The following is a 19,824-nucleotide window of genomic DNA, read 5'->3' on the forward strand; positions in this document are numbered from 1 at the left end:
TTACAGAAGTTTTCCTCTCTTTCGAACTATTAATGCTCTATTAATAACAACTTTTATTTGGCAACACTACTCAGACTCTTCTCATAGCTTTTTATACAAAATAAACTAAATTTTAGGCAAATCTGGTGTAAAAATTGAAAGTATATGTTTACGCGACTCGACCTTCAGCAAGACGATTTTCTTTACAGTTGTAGCGTTAAATGTGCAGATAAAATGCATTTCACTGTCCAATGGACATAACACCTATGGTCTGTTTCCCTGAAATGGTAGCTTCCTCTTTTTTCTCTTATCTTCTATTACAGAACTGAATTGAAAATGGTTTTCTTTCGACATCAAAGGTCTCACAGTCAGTGACAGAACATTCGGGCGAAATTTGTTCGTCTTATTGTAGTATTGATGATCGTGCAAACAGCTTAATCGTATGATTCGCATACTGAATTCCCCCCCCCTCCTCCTGCGGGTTCGGGGGTAAGAATAGGCCCGCGGTATTCCTGCCTGTCGTAAGAGGCGACTAAAAGGAGTCTCACATGTTTCGGCCTTATGTGATGGTCCCCTGTCGGGTTTGACCTCCATATCTCAAAATTTTTCCGAAGAGCGAGCCGATTGGGGAAGGGCGCCTTACTTGGTGCATTGTGTCCATGTTGTGTTGAGAACTTTCGCCATCTTATTCGTCGTTGCATTGCAGTCCTGCCCGCTCTCCATCGCTTGGGCATGGATACGCTCCTGCGTGCACTTTCTGCCAAGCACTGTGCAGGGCCATTTTCTGCACTGACGACGCCCATGGACCACATGTCACCTAACATCCAGCACGGCAGCCAGTCCGTTGTGGTGGGGCCGCCATGTACCCTCTTGGTTGTAGCCCCCTGACAACACAGGGATCGCTCTACTGATGCCTGCGCCGTTAACTCCCCACGTATGCCAAGGAGTAGGTGCCCATCTCCCTGGGGCATCGGGACTCCCAGCAATGGCCATCCTGCCAGGTGGCCTTTGCTGTGGCTGGGTGGCGCCCGTGGGGAGGGCCCTTGGTCGGAGTAGGTGGCATCAGGGCGGATGACCCGCACTGAAGCGTGGTACATCATCTCTCGCTGGCGGCCAGCCGTCAGCAGTCTCTAAACGTTCCAAAGCTCACTTTAAGGCTAATGTGTATGACCCCAAATCGTTCCCCTCCCTCGCCACACCATGGGAGGAACGAAAGGCATTGCATGAAAGTGAGACGTATTCGCCCAGATATCTTGTCTGTACCAGAGCTGATGGGGAATCTTTTATGTCCGTGAAGCCTCAGTTCTTTGTAGAGCATTTAGAGGACAAGTTTGGGGAGGTGGAGGGCTTGTCCAAGATGCGGTCCGGATCGGTGTTGATAAAAACGGCATCCTCAGCCCAGTCGCGGGCCTTGCTCGCTTGTACTCAGCTGGGGGATGTCTCCGTCACTATCACGCCCCATAAAAGTCTGAATATGGTCCAGGGCATTATCTTCCATAGGGATCTCCTTTTACAGTCCGATGACGAGCTGCGCGCCAACTTGGAGCGCCGTGGTGTCCATTTCGTCCGGCGCGTCCACCGGGGTCCGAGGGATCGTCAAGTTGCCACCGGTGCCTTCATCTTGGCCTTCGAGGGTGACACGTTACCTGAGAAGGTCAAGGTGATGGTGTACCGTTGTGATGTCAAGCCTTATATCCCTCCCCCGATGCGGTGCTTCAAGTGTTGGAAGTTCAGCCATATGTCTTCACGCTGTGCTTCCGACCTCGTCTGTCACGATTGCGGTCGACCATCCCATCCTGATCATCCCTGTGCCCCGCCTCCAAACTGTGTGAACTGCGGTGCGCACCATCCGCCTTGCTCGCCAGACTGTCCGATTCTGCAGAGGGAGCGGAAGATCATGGAAATCAAGACTCTCGACCGCCTGACGTACACTGAGGCGAAGCGGAAATATGATCGGCTTCATCCAGTGCGCATGACAGCTTCTTATGCCACAACTGTCACTCCTGCTACAGTTCCATCCGCTCCAGTCAGCTCTCAGAGTCGAAGTCCCACACCTGCCCCCTTGATGGTGGGGGGCACTAAACCCACTGTTGCTCCTGCTCCATCTACTTCAGGAGCAACACCCCCCCACCCATCGGGGACATCAGTTCCCCCTTCCCAGCCGGAGAAGCGTAAGACTTCTTCGGCTACTCTCGTAAGGAAGGGGTCCCTTGGGGACCTCCCTTCCCAAGTTCCGACCGGTACCAAGGCCGAAAGCCGCAAGTGGCTTAAACAACCGCCGGTCCCTGGTCGTCGGGACACACGGTCGTCGTCTGTCCCTGAGACTGACCCAGTGACGCCCTCCCAGCCTGAGCCACCAAAGGCACAGCACGAGAAGCAGAAGAAGAAGAAACTCCCCAAGGCTACCGACATTGCGGTGGCACCCATTCCACCGCTTCCTACAAGCTCTGCGTCTGAGGATGAGGTGGAGATTCTGGCGTCTGCTGAGGACATGGATCTCGCCAGTCCCTCGGATGCAATAGATAGCTGTTGTCCAGGTGGTGACTCAGTAGCAGCAGGGGCCCCGGAGGCGTAATCTGCCTCCCCAGTCCCTTCACGCCTTTCCCATCCATGGCTAATACCATTCTCCAGTGGAACTGCAGCGGTTTCTTCCACCATCTAGCTGAGCTCCGCCAACTTCTCAGCCATCATCCTTCCCTTTGCATTGCTCTGCAGGAAACTTGGTTTCTAGGAATGCGAACCCCCGCCCTCCGTGGCTATCGGGGTTATTTTAAGAACCGGGCAGCTTATGCATGGGTGTCTGGTGGCGTCTGCATATATGTCCTTAACTCTCTTCACAGCGAGTTTGTACCTCTACAAACAGCTTTAGAGGCTGTCGCTGTTCGGGTGTGGACGCCACAGGCTATTACCGTCTGCAGTATTTACCTTCCACCTGATGGTGCTGTCGCGTAGCATGTCTTGGCTGCTCTGATAGCCCAACTGCCGCCACCTTTTTGCTGCTGGGCGATTTCAGTGCCCACAACCCTCTATGGGGTGGGACTGTTTTCGATGACCGCGGTCGGGCCGTGGAGCATGTGTTGGCTCAGCTCGACCTTAGCCTCTTGAACACCGGTGCTCCCACGCATTTCAGTGTGGCCCATGGCTCGTTCTCGGCCATCGATCTCTCTATTTGCAGCCCTGGACTTGTCCCATCCCTCCACTGGAGAGTGCATCCTGACCTGTGTGGTAGTGACCATTTTCCCATCTATTTGTCACTGCCCCAGTGTCATTCTTCTGGGCACCTGCCCCACTGGGCTCTCCACAGGGCTGACTGGCCGGCTTTTACTTCCGCTGCAACCATTGAGTCTCCCCCACAGGGTGACATTGACGAGGTGGTCCATGTTTTAACCACGTCCATCATTTCAGCGGCCGAGGCTTCCATCCCCCGTTCTTCTGGCCTCCCTCGGAGGAAGGCTGTCCCCTGGTGGTCGCCGGAGATTGCTGAGGCTATTCGAGACCGTAGGCGGGCTCTTCAGCGTCATAGGCAGCACCCGTCTCTGGAGACCCTCATCGCCTTTAAGAGGCTCCGTGCCTTCGCCTGTCGTCTTATTGCACGGCGTAAGCAGGAGTGCTGGGAGAGGTGCGTCTCGTCCCTGGGCTCCCGTGTCTCCCCCTCGCTCGTGTGGTCCCGGATCTGGCGGATTTATGGATCCCAGACCCCTACGGGTGTCCCTGGGATCTCCCTGGCCGGCGCTGTCTGCACGGACGCTGCCGCCATTGCTGAACACCTTGCTGCGCACTTCGCTAAGAGCTCTGCGATTGCAACTTATCCCCCCACCTTTCGCTCTCTCAAGGAGCGTGCCGATCAGACGCTGTTATCGTTCCGCACGCGTCGTTCTGAAGAATACAATGCTCCTTTCAGCGAGAGGGAATTCCTCGCTGCCCTCGCCGATTGCCCTGATACAGCACCAGGCCCAGACTGCATCCACGCACAGATGCTGAAGCATCTCTCCAGGGACTGCCAGAGACACATCCTCACCATCTTTAACCGCATCTGGAGCGAGGGCGTGTTCCCGTCGCAATGGCGAGAGGGTCTTATTGTCCCCATCTTGAAGCCCGGTGCGGACCCACTGGCGGTGGACAGCTATCGTCCCATTACCCTCACCAACGTTTTGAGCAAATTGCTCGAACGTATGGTGGGGCGGCGTTTGTGTTGGGTCCTTGAGTCGCGCGGTCTCCTCGCTCCCTCCCAGGGTGGCTTCCGCCGGGGCCGGTCTGCAGCGGACAATTTGGTGTGGCTGGAATCTGCTGTCCGTACGGCCTTTGCCCGACGTCAGCATCTCGTTGCTGTATTTTTCGATCTGCGGAAGGCGTATGACACCACATGGCGGCATCATATCCTCGCCACGTTGCATGAGTGGGGTCTTCGTGGTCGGCTCCCGGCTTTTCTTCAAAGCTTTTTATTGCGCCGCTCTTTCCGGGTGCAAGTCGGTGCCACCTCTAGTTCCTCTTATATACAGGAAAATGGGGTCCCGCAGGGCTCGGTGTTGAGCGTCTCCTTATTTCTAGTGGCCATTAATGGTCTGGCTGCAGCAGTGGGGTCGTTGGTGTCTCCTACTTTGTATGCCGACGACTTCTGCATCTCATTTAGCTCCACGACTACGGGAGTCGCCGAACGCAGGCTGCAAGTCGCCGTTCGCAAGGCAGCATCATGGGCTCTGACTCATGGTTTTCAGTTCTCTGCTGCCAAGACTCGAGTTATGCACTTCTGCAGGCGTCGTACGGTCCACCCTCATCCTGCACTTTGCCTCGCCGGCCGCCTGCTTGACGTGGTGGACACTTGCCGCTTCTTGGGACTCGTGTTTGATGCCCGACTCACATGGGTTCCTCATGTTACTCAGCTGAAGCAAAAATGCTGGCGGCACCTCAACGCCCTCCGCTGCCTTAGCCACACGTCTTGGGGTGCAGATCGCTGCACGTTGCTGCGATTGTACAGAGCCCTTGTGCAGTCCCGGCTTGATTATGGGAGCCTGGCCTATGGGTCTGCGTCACCCTCAGTGTTGCGGTTGTTAGACCCCATACACCACTGCGGGGTTCGGCTTGCAACTGGCGCTTTTCGCACCAGCCCCGTGGATAGTCTACTGGTCGAGGCCGGGGTTCCCCCGCTGCGGATTCGCCCCCATCGTCTGCTCGCCGACTATGCTATCCACGTGCATTGCTCGCCAGGCCATCCCAATCGTCGCCTGCTTTTCCCTGCCATGGTCCTCCATCTGCCCGAACGGCGACCTAGGTCTGGGCTTTCCGTGGCTGTCCGTGTCCAGTCCCTGCTGTCAGAACTGGGGTCGTTCCCTCTTATGCCTCCCTTCCGGGTCCGTACACCTATGCCTCCCTGGTGTTTGTCCCGGCCGTCTGTCCGTCTGGATTTGGCACAGGGACCTAAGGACTCGGTTCCGCCTGTGGCCCTCCGTCGCCGTTTTCTTGTGCTCCTCGAATCATTTCCGGGCTGTGAGCCTGTCTACACTGATGGTTCCCTGGTTGATGGTCGCACTGCCTACGCTTTTGCTCACGCTGCCCATGTTGAGCAACGCTCCTTGCCGGCTGGCTGCAGTATTTTTACTGCAGAGCTGGTGGCCATCTTGCGCGCTCTTGAGCATATGCGTTTCTGCTCAGGTAGGTCCGTCATCATCTGCAGTGACTCCCTGAGCAGCCTTCAGGCCATCGACCGCTGCTATCAGTCTTCTCCTCTGGTGTCCTCTATTCAGGAGTCTGTTTCCGCCATTGCCCGCTCTGGTCGTTCGGTGGTCTTGGTTTGGACGCCAGGTCACGTTGGCATCCCGGGGAACGAACGTGTTGACAGGCTGGCCAAAGGGGCGATCGACTCCCCAGCTTTGGAGATTGGCCTCACAGCTCGCGACCTGCAGCTGGTGTTGCGCCATAAGGTGCTTGGGGTGTGGTCTGTTGAGTGGCATGGCACGACAGCCAAGAATAAACTGCGGGCTGTCAAGGAGACGACCGATGTGTGGCGCTCCTCCCTGCGGTCTTCTCGCAGGGACTCTGTCATCCTGTGTCGGCTCCGCATCGGCCATACATACCTGACGCACGGCCATCTTTTGCGTCAGGAGGATCCCCCCCTGTGTCGGTGTGGGTCCCGGCTGACGGTCGCCCACGTTTTATTGGAGTGTCCCCGACTGCGCACCCTTCGGCAGTCTTTTAATCTCCCGGGCACCTTGCCTTTGATTTTATGCGACGATGCCTCCATGGCTGACAGTGTTTTACATTTTATCCGTGCTAGTCCTTTTTATGGTTCCATTTAGAGTGGTCCTGCACCTTTCCCTTTGTGTGTCTCTTGTCCTCGAGTCTCTCATATTTGGTTGCAGCTTTTAGTGTGTAGTCGGTTGGTTGAATCTTTCCCTTTTTTGTTGTCGTGGTCAGTCAACCAGTCTCTGGCCATCTTCTTTTCTTCTGTTTCTTTCTGTCTGGTGTTCATCTGTCCTCTTCGTGTCTGTCGTATTCGTTACCGCATTTGTGCTCTTTTAGGGCGTGGGGGGGAGTATCCTTCCCCTTGGGGTTTTATCTGCTCCACGCCTTAATGTCTCGCCTGTTTTTGGAATGGGGGACTGATGACCTTAGCTGTTTAGTCCCCCTTAAACATCCTAACACCCACCCCCCCACTGCTTCTGCACATATCCCGCCTTTATTTGATTGAGAGAACATCGATTGTGGTGTGTGTTGTGTGTATCTAGCATGTGAAAGACGCCTTTGCTCGTTCTCTAGACATGAGAAGCACCTTAATTGATTTTGTAAATTATAAGGATGATTTGGAATCTGATATATGAGCGACATCGATATTCGCGAGTGGGAATACCAGTTTCCTCTATTTTTTTTCGAGTTTTTACGTGAAGATCTTCGCAGACGAGATAGTTTTCTAGTTATTCAGTGGTTTACAGCACGCTGCACCTCGCTAAAGCTTCGGGTTTCTAGAGAAATAATTTCCAGTCTATATCTTCGAAATTATACTGTGCATGTGATCGATAGCATATTGCTATGTGCTTGATATCGAGAGGTATCGCGTAAATGGTATGATATTCTGGCAAACCTTGTGAAAATACATATGCTCTTGTAATCCCAGAGTCTGGAGATGGGTATAGACAGCAATCAAGCAATGAGATTTTCACTCTGCAGCGGAGTGTGCACTGACGTGAAACTTCCTGGCAGATTAAAACTATGTGCCGGACCGAGACTCGAACTCGGGACCTTTGCCTTTCGCGGGCAAGTGCTCTACCATCTGAGCTACCCAAGCACGATTCACGGGCAAGGTTCGCAGGAGAGCTTCTGTAAAGTTTGGATGATAGGAAAAAAATGGCTCTGAGCACTATGGGGCTTAACATATATGGTCATCAGTCCCCTAGAACTTAGAACTACTTAAACCTAACTAACCTAAGGACAGCACACAACACCCAGCCATCACGAGGCAGAGAAAATCCCTGACCCGGCCGGGAATCGAACCCGGGAGACGAGGTACTGGCAGAAGTAAAGCTGTGAGGATGGGGCGTAGGTAGAATGCTTTATGATAAAATGTGTTTTTGCAAGCATGCACAGACATGCTGAAGCCTTTTAGTGGTGCGAATGTTTACCGTTCCTGAGGTGTATGTTGAAAGCAAGACACTACGATTTCCGGGAAGGGTAACACGTGATGGATGGGGTGTCTCATTAGGACCATTGAGAAGAATGCATTCGGTATTATTCTGGGCTATTTTCGTAAACAGATCCTATTAGGACAAGAATTTCCATGCAGACAAACTGAGACGTCACGAAAACTCCTGCAACAACAAAAGCCACCATTAACTATTTCACTTTGCCGTTTCCAAGAGGGAGACTTGGCACATGACACATGACGTCAGTATAACACTGACAATCTGTTAGCTGCTCCTGCGAGGGTGAGCTGCTATGCAAACATCTCGCTCGGCACTGGATCCACAGCTATGAAAGCTATGTGTCAGCCACTAGGTAAACATGTGTTTCAACAGCAATTTCTCAAGTGTCAAGTATGATAGGGACACCGCCACCTCATGCTTGCAGGGGCTACCAGTACACGCCAATTCCTGGAAGCGTGTGGGGTGGCGTTCTGTGCAGTCCAGTGGACAGCACATGCTTCGCGATGGAAATATTTTTAACTCTTAATTACGTGTGATAGGTGTTTCATGATGGTATTCCTTGCACGATACGAATAAAAAGAAAGGTAGTCGATTTAATTACTCCTTACAAGACCTGCATCTTCCCAAAAAGCAGTGAATGATGAGCAAGAGAAATCCAACCGCTCCAAACTGAATTTTTTAAAATAAATAATGCACCCTTGAATTTCCTGTCATGAGATCCTTCCTCTCCGCCACATAACTGCCAATTTCCAGGTAGAGGAGGGGAGGGAGAGTGGGGAGGGGGGTGAGCCATTTGAACATTTTTCGATGAGTGTCATCACATAGCATTAGGATAAGACTCAGATGCCTTCCTTATGATGTCATGAACGTTACCCAATCGACACGCTGTCTGATGCACAGCCTCGTAACGGCGAGAGACATCTGAATGCTGCGATCACTTGTATGGGGCCCCTGTGCAGATTGCGTGGAAGGGGAGAAGACAGTGATAATGGTGAGGGCTCCGTTGTAAATTGCCATCATGCGGTAGTAGGGGAGGTGCAGCTCGACAGCCGAATCCGTCATATAAACACATTTCACGCATTGTTGCCTGTCTGTTGGCACTGACAACTCTACGCAAACGCTGCTGCTCTCGGTTGTTAAGTGAACGCCGTTGACTACTGCGTTGTCCGTGGTGAGAGATAGAGCCTGAAATTTGATGTTCTCCACACACTCTTGACACAGTGTATCTCGGAATATTGAATTCCGTAACGATTTCAAAAAATGGTTCAAATGGCTCTGAGCACTATGGGACTTAACATCTATGGTCAGCAGTCCCCTAGAACTTAGAACTACTTAAACCTAACTAACCTAAGGACAGCACACAACACCCAGCCATCACGAGGCAGAGAAAATCCCTGACCCCGCCGGGAATCGAACCCGGGAACCCGGGCGTGGGAAGCGAGAACGCTACCGCACGACCACGAGATGCGGGCGTAACGATTTCCAAATGTCCCCTGTGTCTAATTCCAACTACCATTCCGCGTTCAAAGTCTATTAATTCATGTAGTGCGGTCGTAAACACGTCAGATATATTTTCACGTGAATCACCTGAGTACAAATGACAGCCACGCCAATGCACTTCCGTTTAATCCCTTGTGTACGCCATAATACCGCCATCTGTATATGCGCTTATCGGTATCCCATGCTTTTTGTCAATTCAGTGTACAACGTCTGATTATGAAGAACTTTCTCTGGAGCTAAGGTGTGCAAATGCTCCAATGTCATGCAATCTAGTAAAGATACAGCAACGAGCTCGAAGTAGGGCTGATGATAAAATATGACCATTCCCAATGTGGATATTTTTTCTAAAGTTAACGATATACAGGGAATTAACAAAAAGGTACGGCCAAACTTTCAGGAAACACTCCTCACACACAAAGAAAGAAAATATGTTATGTGGACATGTGTCCGGAAACGCTTACTTTCCATGTGAGAGCTTATTTTATTACTTCTCTTCAAATCACATTAATCATGGAGTGGAAACACACAGCAACAGAACGTACCAGCGTGACTTCAAACATTTTGTTACAGGAAATGTTCAAAATGTCCTCCGTTAGCGAGGATACATGCATCCACCCTCCGTCGCATGGAATCCCTGATGCCGGCCGGAGTGGCCGTGCGGTTCTAGGCGCTGCAGTCTGGAACCGGGCGACCGCTACGGTCGCAGGTTCGAATCCTGCCTCGGGTATGGATGTGTGTGATGTCCTTAAGTTAGTTAGTTTTAATTAGTTCTAAGTTCTAGGCGACTGATGATCTCAGAAGTTTAAGTCGCAGAGTGCTCAGAACCATTTGAATCCCTGATGCGCTGATGCTGCTCTGGAGAATGGCGTATTGTATCACAGCCGTCCACAATACGAGCACGAAGAGTCTCTACATTTGGTAGACAAGAACTTTCAAATGCCCCCAGAAATGAAAGTCAAGAGGGTTGAGGTCAGGAGAGCGTGGAGGCCATGGAATTCGTCCGCCTCTACCAATCCATCGGTCACCGAATCTGTTGTTTAGAAGCGTACGAACACTTCGACTGAAATGTGCAGGAGCTCCATCGCGCATGAACCACATGTTGTGTCGTACTTTTAAAGGCACATGTTCTAGCAGCTCAGGTAGAGTATCCCGTATGAAATCATGACAACGTGCTCCATTGAGCGTAGGTGGACGAAACTAAAATGAGCTCTAACATGGAAATTAATTGTTTCCGGACACATGTCCACATAACATCTTTTCTTTATTTGTGTGTGAGGAATGTTTCCTGAAAGTTTGGCCGTAGCTTTTTATAACATCCTGTATATTGGCGATAGTGTCCTCACGATATATCGATATCGAATTGGCAATATCGAGTGTCGACATTTTAATTTTATATTATGTTTTTTTCGCAATTTTCGGTAAACATTTGAGATTGTTCTTTTGAAATAGTAGTAGAACATAATTTTACTTTCACTGTGTGAACTAGTTTTACTACTTTTTGAGCTCTCATCACGTCCAGTCGTTCCCTTTTACTTTTTGAAGCAATTATAGCTGGCAGAAAGAAGAAGTCTGATTACACTGAGGGCATGGCGGTGTGAATGGAATAACAAGATATCACATGTGAAGAAACAGCACACCAGTCGGCCTTTGCGAAGGGACGAGGACGAGACGTATGACGGGAATGGTGATGTTATCGGCGCGCGGCGCTACCAACAGAAAGTGCACCGTTTAACTTCACCACGCAGTTTTGACACTACAGCTGCTAGGTCGCTGGCAAAAAAAAAAAAAAAAAAATATATTTAAATATGCAGCTCGAAAACTCCCAGAATGTTTGCAATGTGCATCCGATATTTTTAAAGGCTGATACGTCAATAATTTTCCGTCGATGTATTGATACATTGATAATTCTTTTCGATACGTCGATGGCCGATAATGATATATTTTTTACATCGATATAACTGTTTCCCGATATTTTTAAAAATATCAGCTGCCCTAGGTCGAAGTACACAATTTGGCAGGCGACAGTCAAATGGCTCAAAATGGTTCAGATGGCTCTGAGCACTATGGGACTTAACATCTGAGGTCATCAGTCCCCGCAGGCGACAGTCAACTGTGTTGGTTGTCCCTTCGTAACGTAAGGGTGGACTCGGCCAGCGCACAAGACGAGAATGAATTTTTAGCTAGGGCCTTCGTTATTTTCCTAGAGCTCTACTGTTGAATGGGCTGCGTTACACTTGGAAAATTTTTGCTCTCAGTAATTTGTTACTCTCATATAGTACCCGCAGAAAGGAGTACAGTAGGAGTGAATTTTCGCTGATACGAGGGCAAGTCAATTACAAAAATGGTTCAAAATGGCTCTGAGCACTATGCGACTTAACTTCTGAGGTCATCAGTCACCTAGAACTTAGAACTAATTAAACCTAACTAACCTAAGGACAGCACACACATCCATGCCCGAGGCAGGATTCGAACCTGCGACCTTAGCGGTCGCTCGGTTCCAGACTGTAGCGCCTAGAACCGCTCGGCCACTCCGGCCGGCCCAGTCAATTACATCACCAAGGTTTGCAGGGAAGTAGTCAAGATGTGAGGAGCATATTCTATTTTGAAACGTGCCGTAAGTCCAGGAACATCACTGCAAAACACCAGTAAGAAATATCCTTTTTGGTTTTCAAATTGAAACCTCGTACGTTGCAAGAACAAAAATAGCAGCCATCACTATGATTTTTGGGCTGCCTCCAAACCATTGGTATTCCAAAACGTAAGGACTGCTTTTTACGTTGAAACCATTGCCTCAGTTCTTCAACACACACTGAACAAACGTTGTATGGGGCCCAAGACTTATCTTGATCGCCTAACTTTATACCAAAATGGGCGAAATATTCTTTTTCAACAAAATCGGAAATGTTTCTTTGTGCTTTTTAACGGTATAGTTACCACAAATGTAGGAGAAGCAATCTGGCGAGTTTACACATCCTTTGGTAGCCATTGGCCATTGTCCATGAAACAACTTCACAATACAAGAACACAGTCACTACTTTAAAACACTAGTAACAACGACACGTGAACAGCGCAGAGTGAAGAGGTACTGTGAACTGAAGGAGAGTAGCAGAAGCTCACTGCTTGGTGATAGCGGGGAGAGGGGCAGCGCGACAGACAGGCATTGACATGAAAATACTGCTGGTTTCTCCTAATTACTCTTTATTTTACGTATATTTAGTATAAAAACGGCTAAATAACAGTTTATGGAGAACTTAAAAATCAAAATTCAAACTTACTAGTGCTAAAGTACCGAAAAAAGCTAAAAATAGACAAGCAATTTGTGGATTATCTGTACGTGATGGAATTTTTTCACTATTTTCCCCGAAATCAGCGTTGAAAACACTATAGAAGTCACTTAATAAATTTGAAACAGTGTTCATGTCGCAGACCTGTGTTATTTATAGGCCCTCAACGGGCCTCCTCCTAACCAACACACGACTATCACTGACACGACAGACCTCCGTACCGCCCTCCAATTAGCTCTCGTTTGACCCCAGGAAGTCGCAAACGACGTTGGTTTGGGTCAGTGGAAAGCACGCTGCCTCGTGATGACTGGGTGTTGTGTGATGTCCTTAGGTTAGTTAGGTTTAAGTAGTTCTAAGTTCTAGGGGACTGATGACCATAGATGTTAAGTCCCATAGTGCTCAGAGCCATTTGAACCATTTGAAAGCACGCTACAGGGCGCCTGGCTCGAAGCGGTCCTTGAAGTAAATGATTTGTAACAGTTCGTTGTGTCACTGTGGTGCCAACTGCTGCTCAAATTGTGGCTGCAGATGCAGTACGATGCACCACAACCATACGCTGAACACGATGGCCTTGGCTTTCGACGGCCCAGTCTTCTTGCGACCGTACATTCTTGTGATCGCCGTTATCAGCAGTCATGTACAGTGGCTACATTCCAGCCAAGTCTTTCTGTGACATCGCAGACGGAACGTCCAGCTTCTCATAGCCCTTCTACGCTACCTCGTTCAAACTTAGCAAGGTGCTTACAATGGCGTCTTTGTTGCCTTAAAGGCATTCTTGACTAACATTAACTAACCACGTCTAAGCTCAACCGTTACAGCTTGTATTTAAGGGGGGTAGGACGTCAAACGGGCCGACTTGGAGCACGAGAGGCACCACAGGACATTTTAATTTCCATTGTCTATACTTTTACAAATAAATTCATAAAACTTTGTCAGCATGACCAGGAAGGATTCAGAATTCACACTCATAGCAGTGGAAGTTCGAAAACATAACGAAATAATTTTCTTTACATGTGAAATTTCATCATTTTTTTCACTTACTAATGGCAGCATTTGTAGCTGTAGGTACACTTTTCTTCATAAGTTAGAGAGATTCTTCGATGAATTTTGCACAGCAAACAAACCATACTTAAAGGTGTATGAAACTCTAGAATTTTCCACATCTATTAAAAACTGTGGAAAAAATTGAGTTAATTAACTATAAAATTTGTGTTTTTTCTAAACATGAAGTTTAAAATATAACAGCTCATTCGTTTTTTCATAAATTAAATAAATTCTGCGTATAGTAGTATGTCATTACCAGGCATCCACTACTCGCATACTTCACTCTTCCAACAGGCAACTCTTCCAACAGGCAACAATTCAGGTAATATGTTAAAATGCATGTCCTTAGCTTAAAGATCCTTTTTCATATTCATGAAAAATCACGTGCTTATTACCACGAAGCTTAAACCCAGTACACATATGACTACCTCTAATTCTTTCTTCGCCGATTCTGCAGAGAACTGTCTCGTTCCTTAAATCAGTGCACATAATTTTCAACATCCTTCTATAGCACCACATCTCAAATACTTAGATTTCCTTCTCTCCAGTTTCCACAGAGTCCATGATTCATAATATAGTCCTTCAAATATATATTCGCAGAAATTTCTTCCTCAGTTTAAGGCTGATATGTGATACTAGCAGACTTCTTTGTTTGTGCTGATCTGCTTTTTATGTCGCCCTTGCTTCGTCCGAGATATGTTATTTTGCTTCAAAGGTAACATAAATTCTTAACTTAGTGTACTCCGTGGTGACCAGTTTTGATGTTAATTTTGTCGCTAATCTCATTTGTGCTACCCACTTTACTTTCGTCTTTCTTTGGTGTACTCGCAATCCATATTCTGAACTCATTCGATGTTCGTTCTGCTTCATCAGCGAATCTTGTCATTGATATCCTTTTACCCTGAATTTTAATCCCACTCTTTAACCTTTATTTCCGTCAGTGCCTCTTCAGTGCATAGATTGGACTCTAGGGACGGAAGAGTGCATCCCTGTCTACATCCTTTTTAATCTGAGCACGCCTTTCTTGGCCTTCCATTCTTATTGTTCCCTCTTCGTTCTTGTATATATTGTAAATCATCCGCCTTTCTCTACACCTTACTCCTGTTTTTCACAGAATTTCAAACATTTTTTACCTTTTTACATGACTGAACTTACGTTATACACTTATATCTAGTAACCAGTAAGTTCGTTTAGCGCTATGTCCCAGGTAGTTCTTTGAAGGTAACTATGAGCTGTTGCAGTATGTTTAAAGTGTTAAGATTTATTAGTTGTTAGTGTAAGTGTGTCTCCTTGTTTCAGGAACCTTCGTCGCCAGACTGGTCAGAGTCTCCGAAGAGCCAGAGTGACTCACCAAAACAGATATATCCAGTTTCTCGTTGGCGCAGAACGGAGACAAAAGATATCCCCAATATACGGAAACTCTTTAAAACTCCATGTACAAAGGAAATATTCGGTGACGTTGATTTGAATCTCCTTGTGTACGTTTCTTACTGTACTAATTGAGTGCCCAAAGGTCGCGGGAAGGGTTGTTCCATTTAAGGATGTGCCATGTGTAACTCTTGAATGTTGTGGCTAAGTGTGGCGTAGTATAAGAGTGTAGCCACGATAACTGAGCAGTATATTAAAAGATAGATTTGTAGTGTATGTGGTGGCACATTACGAGTTAACCAACTTCCAACGTGCAGTAATAATCTATGCAAGAAGCATGGGTCATAACACATCAAATTTTTACGCAATAATCGTTAACAGTACTTGTAGTTGAGTCGGCGAATGAAGATACCTGACACTTTCTGCAGGCTTCGAGCAGCCGCTTTGCATGTTTGTATCAACCAATCACATAACGCGATTTTGTATACATCTCTGTGGCAACACCTCATTTTGTCACGGCTCAGTAGATCTCTGTTGCTTTCTCCTGCAGCCGTTTGTGTATTGCAGTTTAAAGCTGGCAACAGTGATCTTTTTTCACTGACTCTACTGTAGAGTGAACCCTCAATATTGCTGTTACGAATCGGCATCATGTCGCCTCCACAGAGCTGTAGTGTCGATCGACGCCTACTGATAGTCAAATCAAAGCCAGTTAAACTGTTAGACATCAGGAATCCATTTCTACTCGAACTGCACGGAGACAACTGCAACAGCAGATGGGCCAGTCTTGTCCTCTTGCCAACAGTTCGAAACAGAATTCAGTGACTGCCACGGCCCCGTGAACATCGTCACTGGACCTAGGAACGCAGGCAATGATGTAGCCCGTTATGCTGAATTTCAGTTTCAGTTGTGTTAAGATGATGAGGAGGTGGGGGGGGGGGGGGGGTGGCATATGCCGCATTAAACTATGCATCCAGTGCATCATCTGTTCTGGTCGTGGCTAAAGTAAGTAATGACTTGCACTGTGTCCACATGATCACAATTAGATATCATTGTCAAGCTGTAGCGACCAATGTCAGGTGAATGTTATATGGACTTTCCTGCAAACCATCTGCAGTCCTCTTTGGTATGAGGTATGGGATCACCAAGATTCTTTAGGGCATTGTGACACGTCACCATTCGTTGTGTACATGCAGGCGGCTTGATGAACATTCCAGTGTATTCATGACCATGGCTTGGCCCTCCAGATCATCTGATCTGAACCCAGTCGAAAATTTATGGATACCACTGTATGCTTGATCAACCCAACACGAACTACAGAAGAACTATTGTTTGCAGCACTGGAAGATGTTTGCAGTGAAATCTCCCTGGAAGGGTTCCACCATCTCGTAAAGACCCTGTCTCTATGTGTCACTGTAGTTTTGAGAGATCAGGGACGAGCGAGTAACATGACAGTTAGTGCCTTCCCATGACTTTTGGCCACTCAGTATATATTGTGTATTATAGTGCCAAAGAACTAACGCATTTGGTTCGAAGAAGTATGTGGACTAATGAAACTGTTTGCAAATATTGACCGGATGTACAGGAATTACCTAGTAGTGCATATTCACGAGTAATTAAATTACATTCACACCGCTGGCATCGTGTAACAATCCTTTCCGCCAAGGTGATGGAGGCAACTCATTATAACTTCCATTCCAGGTAAAACAGTGGGTATTCTGCAACCTTTCCTATCCGTGACATAACAACTACCGCTTACAATTCATGGATGTTGTCGCAGCTGGCCGCAAGGGGCACACAATCACACATCTCGTTCTATGGCGTCCCAGTTGCTGTCGGTAGGATTGAGGCCACGTGACCTGAGTTTCCACACGCAACCTCATGCCTTTGCAATGTTTCACAAGTCATTCTCACACAACTCGGAAGCGATGGGCTGGCGTATTGTGACTTCCCATCTGTCTTCTGCTACATAAAATTAATAAAAGTTGAATAACATCATAAGTTAATATAGTGCCTCAATTCGCATGTTCTGCTATTCATTGCTTATTATACAGGGTGATTCAAAAAGAATACCACAACTTTAAAAATGTGTATTTAATGAAACAAACATAATATAACCTTCTGTTATACATCATTACAAGGAGTATTTAAAAAGTTTTTTTTTCACTCAAAAACAAGTTCAGAGATGTTCAATATGGCTCCCTCCAGATACTCGAGCAATATCAACCCGATACTCCAACTCGTTCCACACTCTCTGTAGCATATCAGGCGTAACAGTTTGGATAGCTGCTGTTATTTCTCGTTTCAAATCATCAATGGTGACTGGGAGAGGTGGCCGAAACACCATATCCTTAACATACCCCCATAAGAAAAAATCGCAGGGGGTAAGATCAGGGCTTCTTGGAGGCCAGTGATGAAGTGCTCTGTCACGGGCTGCCTGGCGGCCGATCCCATCGCCTCGGGTAGTTGACGTTCAGGTAGTTACGGACAGATAAGTGCCAATGTGGTGGCGCTCCATCCTGCTGAAATATGAATTGTTGTGCTTCTTGTTCGAGCTGAGGGAACAGCCAATTCTCTAACATCTCCAGATACTGTAGTCCAGTTACAGTAGCACCTTCGACGAAAAAGGGACCAAAAACTTTATTGGCTGAAATGGCACAGAAAACGTTCACCTTAGGCGAGTCACGTTCATACTGAGTTGTTTCCCGCTTCGTTCGAAATGCACGCTGAACAACTGTCGTCGATACACTTCTGCCGTACTCAATAACACAAAAAGCTTTCTGTTGAGCGGTCGCCATCTTAGCATCAACTGACGCTGACGCCTAGTCAACAGCGCCTCAAGCGAACAAATGTACAACTAAATGAAACTTTATAGCTCCCTTAATTCGCCGACAGATAGTGCTTAGCTCTGCCTTTTGTCGTTGCAGAGTTTTAAATTCCTAAAGTTGTGGTATTCTTTTTGAATCACCCTGTACATGAAAGTGGAACCACAAAAACGAATCTGAACTCTGTATGAAATATTTGCTTATCTTATTCTTGTCATTCTTGAGTTTCTCCCGGCGTATTTTATAATCAAAATATCCACGGGTGTACTGCCGGTCTACAGTGTCCAACGGGCACAATTTTTCGGCGATCATACATGTCGCCATCATCAGGTGAACTGACGGACTGATCTCCTGTGTACGTGCCGGCACGGAGATCTGTACGCTATGGCTTCTCAGAGGGAACTGGGTACGGTCGCGGCGGCGGCCTATTTAAATACCCTCCGCCCGCGGCGCGCTCCCTCCGCTGTCCGCGCCCCGCGCCACGGTCACGCGGTGGAACAGATTGCGACGGCGTCTGAGATGACGTCGGAGTGATGGCTCTGTCCGCCGTGGTCGTCACAACTATACGTTTGCTCGATTTACTCTTGATTAACCCAATCGCTGGTTCCCAAGCCTTGCTAAGATTATAGCCACAGTCACGGTTTATGAGGTCGTCATTGGTGCGAATTTCGATGGCCTCTCTAACAACGCTGTCCCAGTATCTCGACGTCTGTACCAGAATCCTCGTGCGTTTATACTCCATAGCGTGATTTTCCGACAAACAATGTTCAGCGACCGTCGACTTGCTCTGATACATCAGTCGAGTGTGCCTCTGGTGTTCACGGCATCGATCCTCGACGGTACGCATCGTCTGACCAATATGCGACTTGCCACATTGACACGGAATCTGGTACACGCCGGACTTCCTCAAACCGAGGTCATCTTTGGCACTCCACACCAGTGCACGAGTTTTATTCGGAGCACAAAACACAGTTCCGACCCGGTGTTTCTTCAAAATGCGGGTGATTTTCCCCGAGAATGCGCCTGTATATGGAATAAACGCAGTGCATACCTCCTCCCTCGTGATTTCATCCATATCCACAGGTTGTGCTGTAGTGGTTGGGCGGAGAGCACGTTGAATCTGTCACTCTGAGTACCCATTTTTTAGAAATACAGTTCTCAGATGTTCCAATTCCTGGGCTGGACTCTCTGCGTTAGAGATAGCGCGCGCACTATGTACTAGAGTTTTAAGTACCCCATTCCTCTGTGAAGGATGGTGACAGTTGTCTGCGTGCAAATACAGATCAGTGTGCGTTGTCTTCCGATATACCCCATGACCTAGGGTGCCGTCAGCCCTTCTCTTGACCAAGACGTCAAGGAAAGGTAATTTACCCTCCGTTTCAGTCTCCATAGTGAATTTGATGTTGGGGTGTATTGAGTTTAGATGTGTAAGGAAGTCAAGGAGTTTATCCATACCATGTGGCCAGATGACGAACGTGTCGTCCACGTAACGGAAAAAGCAAGTAGGTTTCCATGACGACAGGGCTTCCTCCTCGAAGTTCTTCATGTACAAATTCGCTGCCACCGGTGAGAGTGGGCTACCCATGGCGACTCCCTCCGTTTGTTCGTAGTATTCTCCATTAAAAAGAAAATACGTGGAAGTCAAGACATGCCTAAAAAGTTCAGTGGTCTTTTCATCAAACTTCTGACTAATCAATTCTAGTGACCCTCGCAGGGATACCCTCGTGAACAAGGAAACGACGTCAAAACTCACCATGATATCTGACTCATTCAACCTGAAGCTATCATGGCGTTTAACAAAATCCACGGAATTACGATGTGATGAGGGCATTTACCCACATAAGGACTTAATATTCGCGTCAGGCATTTGGCCAACAAATATGTCGGTGCCCTGATGTTGCTGACAATGGGGCGTACATCTGTAATGATGGCCACCCATCCACTGTGCTGGTACAAGCCCCTTTCAACGTCAGCCCCACTCTTCTAGGCAAGTTATGTGACAGGCTCTTACCTTACATAAAAATGGCGGCAAATATTATATTAATCACCGTAATTAATCATCCAAAATGGCCGCCTTCAAGCTTCTTATCTTAATTAGCACTGTTAGCAACACAGAACTGATTCCAAATAGACATGCTTCAAGACCATAAGTCAAAGGTGCACATAAATATAGGACTTTTAATGTTTAACAGT

Source organism: Schistocerca cancellata, chromosome 3 (assembly GCF_023864275.1).
Source record: "Schistocerca cancellata isolate TAMUIC-IGC-003103 chromosome 3, iqSchCanc2.1, whole genome shotgun sequence".
Classification (NCBI taxonomy): Eukaryota; Metazoa; Arthropoda; class Insecta; order Orthoptera; family Acrididae; genus Schistocerca; species Schistocerca cancellata.